The following is an 8,381-nucleotide window of genomic DNA, read 5'->3' as shown; positions in this document are numbered from 1 at the left end:
TTATAACCTAAATACTATATTTATATATAATAATTTTAACTTTTTTAATTAAGTATATAATCTATTAGTTAACTAAGATTATTTTGTAAACTTTCTAACCTCTCTTTTTATTTATTACTTTAAACTAAATAGTTCTCTCTATTAAAATTAAATAAATATAAAGTAGCATTTTAAGTTTAATATAATTATTTTATATTTAATCCTCTATAAACGCTCTCTTAATAATACTTTATAATATACACTATCTCCTATAGCTAAGGTTTTCTAACCTAAAACATTACTTAATCTACTTATAGTTAAATAAATTAAATACTAAAAACGTCTGTATTTCTAGCTTAATATTATCTTGAAAAATAAAAATACTATCTTTAAAATATATAAACTATATAAAACTCTATTTTATAACTAACTTAAACTTATAAAATTCAAAAACTACTTTATTTTTATTTATAATAACTAAAAAATATTATTATTTGTTTAAAACATTAAATAGTTATAACTTAAAGCTAAATCTATTTTGAAATAAAACAAATAGATATTTTTAATCCTAGTTTTTGTTTAAATTAAACTTAATATTATTAAGATATTATTCTAAAACTTCTTTGATATTAATAAAAATAATATATAGCTATAGATATCTACTACTATTTTATTAAATATTAAATTCTTCTATAAAAACAAAAATGTTAATAAAAAAGATATTAAATATTACTAAGCCTTTTTAGTTTTTATCTAAAGCTTTATTACACATATCTTAGCTTACATTATTAACTAATTCTATAAAACTAGCTTTATTAGTTAATTAAAGCTTATCATTATTAATAAAGTTAAAGAACTCATAGAAGTCATTATAAATAATTAGCTAAATAATATATTTAACTATATCTAAAAGATCTTTTTTCTATAAATAAGTAGACTAATAAAAACATAAAAGCTTTTCTTAATAATACTATTAATATTAAATATTATAGCTATTATTATTTCATGTATTATATTAAAAAGCTTTTATTTATTTATAAAGCTATTAATATTAGAAATCATAGCTTACTCTATAATATTATTCTTTAGCTATTAATCTTCTTTTAAAATAAATAAGCATTAAACTATAGCTTAAAGATATTATATTTTATTTAGCTACTATATAAAAAAGTTACACTTAATAAATCTATTTATAATACTTTTCTAAAAAGTAGCTTTATCTACTATATTACTACTAATAGTAGTTATAAACCTATTAACTTCCTATTAAAATATATTAATACTTTATACGTTTTAAATATTAAATATAATAAAAACTTAACCTATAATATTAATAGAACTTTTAACTATTTAGCTATAAATAAAAACTATATTATATAGATTTATAAATCTATTAAGCTTTAAGCTAGCATTAAGCTTAAAAGTACTTATAGTAAAAATAATAATATTAACAATATTATTATTTATACTATTAAATTATATAATAATAATAATACTTGCTTCAAAAGTTAGATAAACTTATTTTAATACTTTAGATATCTACACTTATAGCTAGAAAATCTTACTAAATAAATTAGATAAATTTAATATCATTATTTTAAAGCTAAATAATACTAATAAACAAATTAAACTTCTACTAAAGAAAATTAGAAATATTAAAAATAGAGATATTCGTTTTATACAAGTAAAACAATAGCTTTTTAATAAATTTAAAAATCTATAAACTAACTTATTTAGCTAAAATAAATAAAGCAATTTAAAAAGTTTTAATTAAATAATATAATAGAGCGTAACATAATTATAAAGGCTAAAACAAAGCTTAATTTAGAGGTTTTTAATATGTATAATAATAGAATAAAAGTCTATTATCCTCTAGCTATAGTATAATAAGAGTTTTATTTTATACTTATAATTATATTTAATTTTTTCTCCTACTAAATATTAATAGCAGTATTATTAATAAAATACTATATAATTTAGCTTAATAGAGAAACTTCTCTTTTAATCTAAATAATCTATATAATATTGCTAATAATAATAAATAATATATTCTATATCTTTATATTGTTTTTCTAATAGCTAATAATACTTACTAATTAGTATTAATAACTTTATTACAGCTAGTAATAGTAGTAGATATAATAATAAAATAACTTCTATATTTAAATATAAATTTATTACTTTATATTATCTATAGAATTATAGCTAATATAGTATAATTAGTTGCTTAGAAATATATCAAGAAGTATTTTATAAATAACTATTCTAAACTTATTACAAATGCTATCTCTAACCTTATTAAGCTTTTCTTTATCACTAACTTTAATTATAACTTTTTTTCTCTAGATCTTTTAAGACTATAAAGATCTAAAATATCTTTATAGCTATAATATAAATTATTAGTAATATTATATTAGTTTTCTATTTCTATTATTAAAACTATTTTAGAATTTAAGCTAGCTATATTATCCCTCTATCTAGCTACTTTTGTATTACTAATAATATTTATACTAACTATTATTATAATAATTAGAACGCTTAATATTCTCTTTACTTAAGTTAGGATTATATTTTTATTTATTTACTAAATAGATATATTAATATATATTATTAAAAAACACTTTTATATTATTGCTATTATAGTCTTCTTACGAGCTAGAGGCTATAGTAAGGGTAACTAAGATTGCGCATAAATAAGGTGAATAATAATAATAGGAATATAAATATAATTAATCCTTAGGTCTCATATTTTATAGTCTAAGAAAGATATCCTCCTATACTTATAAAGTTTAAACTCTTATATTTAATATATTAAGAGTTTCTATAAATATGTAATCATTTATATATCTAACTAACCTAAATAGAAAAGCTTATAACATATACCCCTTTTGTAGAGATAGTTATTTTAATTATTCTTTTAGACTATATATAGATATGTTCTCTTTTTTATTCTCTATTCTATTTTTATTATATTCTTTTATAATTATCTTATTATTTTTCTTATTAACTTATTAATTAGTTAAATACAGATAAAATATAATTATACTTAGTAAGAGGTGTATTAATATCTATAATAATAAGGTATTCTATTTTAGTTTTCTATATCTTTACTATAAAAGTATAAAAAGGAGTAATCTTAGTGTAAAGAGTAGTAATTTGAATTTATTCAATTTTATTTATAATAATATAAATCTTATTAACTAAAGCTTATTTAGTTATAATATTAGTTTTAAATTTAATAATATAAAAACACGCTTATTAATAATAGCTATATTAATATTTTTAGCTATAATAATAGTATTATTATTAGTAATAATTATATTATTTATAGTTTTCTTAATATTTATAAAATAGAGTAGAATAGCTATTTTAAAACTAGTTATAATAATATTAATATATTTATAAGCTTTTATAAAGTTTTAATAAATATAAGCGTTAGTAGTAGTAATAATATCAATATAAATAAAAGAGGCAATAAATATAAAGTTAAAATATAAATATAGCTAAAGAAGTAATTACTCTATAGCTTTTTAGGATTAATAGTAATGTTTTTATTTTCATTTCTAGTAATAACGCTATTAATATTATTATGGTTTTTAAAAGATATATTTAAATATATCTTGGATATTATAAATAAAGGTATTAAATAAGGTATTATTAATATTATTAATAGTTTTAATAATAGAATTGATCTTTTAGAGAAAAACTATATTAGAGTAGTAAGTAAATATAAAAATAGTATAAGCTTTTGCTTTTTTAATTAACTATTAGTAAAAGACTTTTCTAGTAGTAATAAGCCTTTTCTTTATATAAAAGGTATAGCTAGCCTTATTATTATTATTATTAATATTATAAATAATAATAGCTATTTTCTTTTTTAAAGTAGCTTTTTTAAGCTTAATAGGGGTTTTAGAAGCTATAATACCTATAATAATAATATTTTTATTATTTTTATTACTATAGTTATTATTAAGAGTAGTAATAGCTTTAGTAGTAGCCTTTTTAATAGCCTTTTTAGTAGTTTTCTTCATAGATTTATTAATAGCTTTATACTTTTTATAATATTATCTATAAAACTTTTTAATAATATTAAGCTTAATAGCTATATTAATAGCGTTAATAATAGTCTTATTAATATTTTTTAGTAGTAGCATCATAAATAGTTTTATTATTAATAGAGCTTATAGTTTAAGTAGTCTGCTTATTAAGCTTGAAGCTAATAGCATATTCTTTATAGTTACTATTATAAGCGATAATATTAATAAGCATAAAGGTGTAATCTAAGCTATAGAGGTATTTAATATCCTCTAGGGATATATTATAGTTAATTATACTAATTAAGCTAAAATAATACTTAATAAACTTATCGCTAATAGTATTATTAGCTATCTTAATATCTTTGCTAATAGTAGCACTTTTAATAAGGTTATGATTATTAGAGTTAATAGTAGTAATTTTCTAGCTAGCTTAAAAGCGTTAGTGTTTGAGAGAAGAGTTAAATATAATAGTAATATAGCTATTAATAAAGAAGTAAATAAAAAAGAGGTTATTATTATTAATTTAAGATTATAGTTATTTTTATAAAACGATTATAAAAGTTATTATATAAGTATAGATTAATAGTAATAAAAAAAGAAAAGTAATAAAGTTATATTAATTAGAGATTTTGAAAATAAGTAGTTAAAAGTGAGTCTTATATTATTTTTAAAGAAAATATAGCTTAAAAGATTTATTTCTACTTTTTCTATTAATTTAAAAATTATGTTTTAGAATATTAAAATTGAATAAGAGATTATAATAAAAAAGTATATTTATTATATAATAATAAAATAAAGCTCTTTTAATATTAAAGTTAGTAATAGCTTATTATTTTTTAAATAATAGTATTATTTATTAAACATAATATAGTAACCTAATAATTTCTAGTTAAATAGATAACCCTTTTAGAGTTTAATAGCTATTATATTAAAGACATTTATTTTGTAATTATAAATAATATTAGCTATATTTATAAATAGTAATTTATAAGTTTACTAGGTATCATCTTTAATAGAAAATCCTTTTTATTAAATAGAATATTTTATTTATAAATAGTAATTCTTATATAAGATCTTATTACTAATAATATAGTTTAGTTTTTATTCTTTATTACTATCTATTTCTATAAGCTTTAGTAGTAATATTTCTTAATAAAATAGGTTTTCTCTTTAATTTAGCTTATATAGCTAAGTAATTAATAGAACTAGATATATTCTTTAGTAGCTAAATATATTAATTTTATCCATTAGGGGCCTAATAATATATTTAACATAAAATTGGCTTATTTTTTAGAATATCTATTTATTATTTGATTACCCTAATTAACAAAATCTCCATCTAAATTTTATTATTTTTGTAGAAGTTTATATTTATATAGCATTTATTATAATACTTTTTATATAAAATATTAGCTACATTAATTAGAAATAAAAGTCCTTTTTCATATATTTACTATAAAATAGAGATATTTACTTTTAAAATATCTTTATATATAATAATATTAAAAACATTTTAAAGTTTAAATCTTAATATAACTTTATTTAATAAAAGACTAATCATTATAATAAAAATATTATTAAACTTATACTATAAAAAGAGTTATATTTTAGTTTATAAAATATTAAAGAAATTAAAAATATAAAATTAAATTATAATTTAAACTATTTAGTTTGTTTAGTCGCTTTATTTATCTATCTAAAAATAATACATTATTAATAAAAGAAGTTTTATTTATAAAATATTAAAAGTTATTATTTAGATAGTAAATATAAACTTAAAATCCTTATTACTAATAATCTAGTAAGAGACATTTTAGTTAGTAATTTAAAAACTTCTAAGAAGCATTTTAGCTTATTCTTTGACTCTATATATATTATTACTAGTAAGTAATAATATTTGTTGAGAAACCTTATATATAATTATTACTAATATATTTAGTTTAGAAGAATTAGGTAGTATTTTTATTATTTTTCATAAGCTAATTTGTTGTATACCTATAATAGAGTTTATTATTATAATATTATAAAATATATCTATAACTAGAAGAAGCTAAAACAAGCTTAATAGTTTTATTTAATTAATTTAATCTTTTTTAATAGCTATAATATAATATATATTATCTAATAAGAGATTATGTATTATTAAACTAAAAGGTTTAAAGTTTCGCTATTAATTTATTAATATTTAAATAATCATTATTATTATATATTAAGTAAACGATTACTTATATTAAGTAGTATAAAATATGAAGCTTTTTTATATTATTTATAAAATAATAGAAAATAAATCCTTTAGCTAAATAACTTTATAATATTATTTAGTAATATTTTAATAATTATTATTATCTTTTTACTTTTTGTTTTTATATTTATTTCTCTTAATAGCTCCTATTAGCTTAAAGTTAACTTAATTTAGTTAAATTATTCAAAAGTCTTATTATATTTTCTATTATCTCTATAATTATTAATAATTTCAATAATAAATGTTTTAGAGATTTCTAAAGTAACATTTCTTTAAGCTTTTAAGACTTAGGATTTATCTTAAAAAAAAGTAATATTTATAATCTTATTAAAGTTGTTTTTATTACTATAGATGGTCTTTAAAAGAATATTTTTATTTTTAAATTTATTAAAATTACTAGATATCTATAAAACTAGTAAATAGAATAAAGTATTAAATACTATATTAAGTTTCCCTAAGATATAAATAATATTTAAATTAAACTAAAAGAAATAATTAATAATGCTAGCTAATTTTAAATTAGTTTTATTTAGATCTATAGTTTATAGTGATATATATAAAAAGATGTTTTTAATAATTATATAGTTTATTAAGATACAAACTAAATAGTAGTTAGATGATATAAGGTTTTAGAGTTTCTTTATTATTTAGATAACTCTAATAATGTTTATTTCTATTATAAAATAATACTTTTCAGATAGAGATATTATTCTAAATAAGAAGAATATAAATGAAATATATTTATATATAATATTTTACTTTAGAATATCAGTTTTATTTTATAATATATTTAATTAACATATTATAAATCTAAAACTTCTTTTATAAATATTAATCTTAAAAAAAGATTTATTAGAGTTATAATAATATCTTATAAATTAAAAATAGAGGTTTTTTTAAAAAGCGTTTTAAGATTTATGTTTAGTGTTTATAAATTTAAAAGTTATTCTTTAGACCTTTTATATATAAACCAGTTTATTAAATCTTATAAAAAGAAGTTTTTTTGTACAAAGTTTTATATTAAAATAGGTTTTTTCTTTCCTACAAAATACTAGCTATAGTATTAAACTATAATATATTATATTAAAGCTACTTAGCTATTTTAAGATATTTTTTAAAATTATAAAGATTCTATAAACATTTAAAGTTATAAAATATTATAATTTAGTTATAAATATATTAAGCTTTATTATTATTTACAATATAGCTAAAAAGTCTAATTTTTTGAAATCTAATAAAAAAGCTTTTTACTAAAATATAGAGTTAGTTATTTTTAAGGGTTTTAAACATAATTTTAATATATTTGAAATAGTTTTTATTATTATTACTAAATATTATAATATTATTAATATATATATAGATAAAATATGAGAAGTTACATAATAATCTATTTATAAACCTCTAAATATATATTAAAGAGTTCTTAAAGCTTATAAATATTATATTAAAGATCTTCATATTATAAAAACTAATTATTACTATTTTATTATAATATTTTAAAAAAATAAGTAGTTAATAGAAACTATTAATAATATTTATAATAATTATACATTTCTTTTTTCTAAAAGTAACTATAATATTATTTTAGTTAGGTATTAAATATATATTAAAAATTATAATATAGTTAAATAGTTAGAGATTTATAACAGTATAGCTTTTTTTTATACTATTAATAGTTCTCTAGATAATAAATATTAAATATGTAACTAGAATTAAGCTATTTCTTTAGAATATCTTACTATCTATATAGAGTTTACTATAGATATTTTTAGTAAAATTAAAATCTTTTATACTTAATAAATAAGGTTTTATGATAACTTTTTAATTTTATTATTTATTGATAAGTTTCATTTTTTATCTATTATTTATTTAGTATAGAAATAATTCTCTTATTATAATAAATAACTTATTTATTTAGAATTTCCTTAAATTATTATATAAAGATTATTAAGATATTAATAAGTTTAGAGATTCTATATAATAATAGATTATTTATAGTTATGAATAGCTTTAGTCTTTAAATCGCTAACTAGTTAAAAAACCATATAAACTTATAGAAGTTTATTACAACTTAAGAAACCTTTTTAATTAAAAATCTAATATAAGCTAATAGGTAGCTATTT

Source organism: Colletotrichum aenigma (assembly GCF_013390185.1).
Source record: "Colletotrichum aenigma strain Cg56 chromosome Unknown KSG_Cg56_contig08, whole genome shotgun sequence".
Taxonomy (NCBI): domain Eukaryota; kingdom Fungi; phylum Ascomycota; class Sordariomycetes; order Glomerellales; family Glomerellaceae; genus Colletotrichum; species Colletotrichum aenigma.
This window is presented reverse-complemented; position numbering follows the sequence as displayed.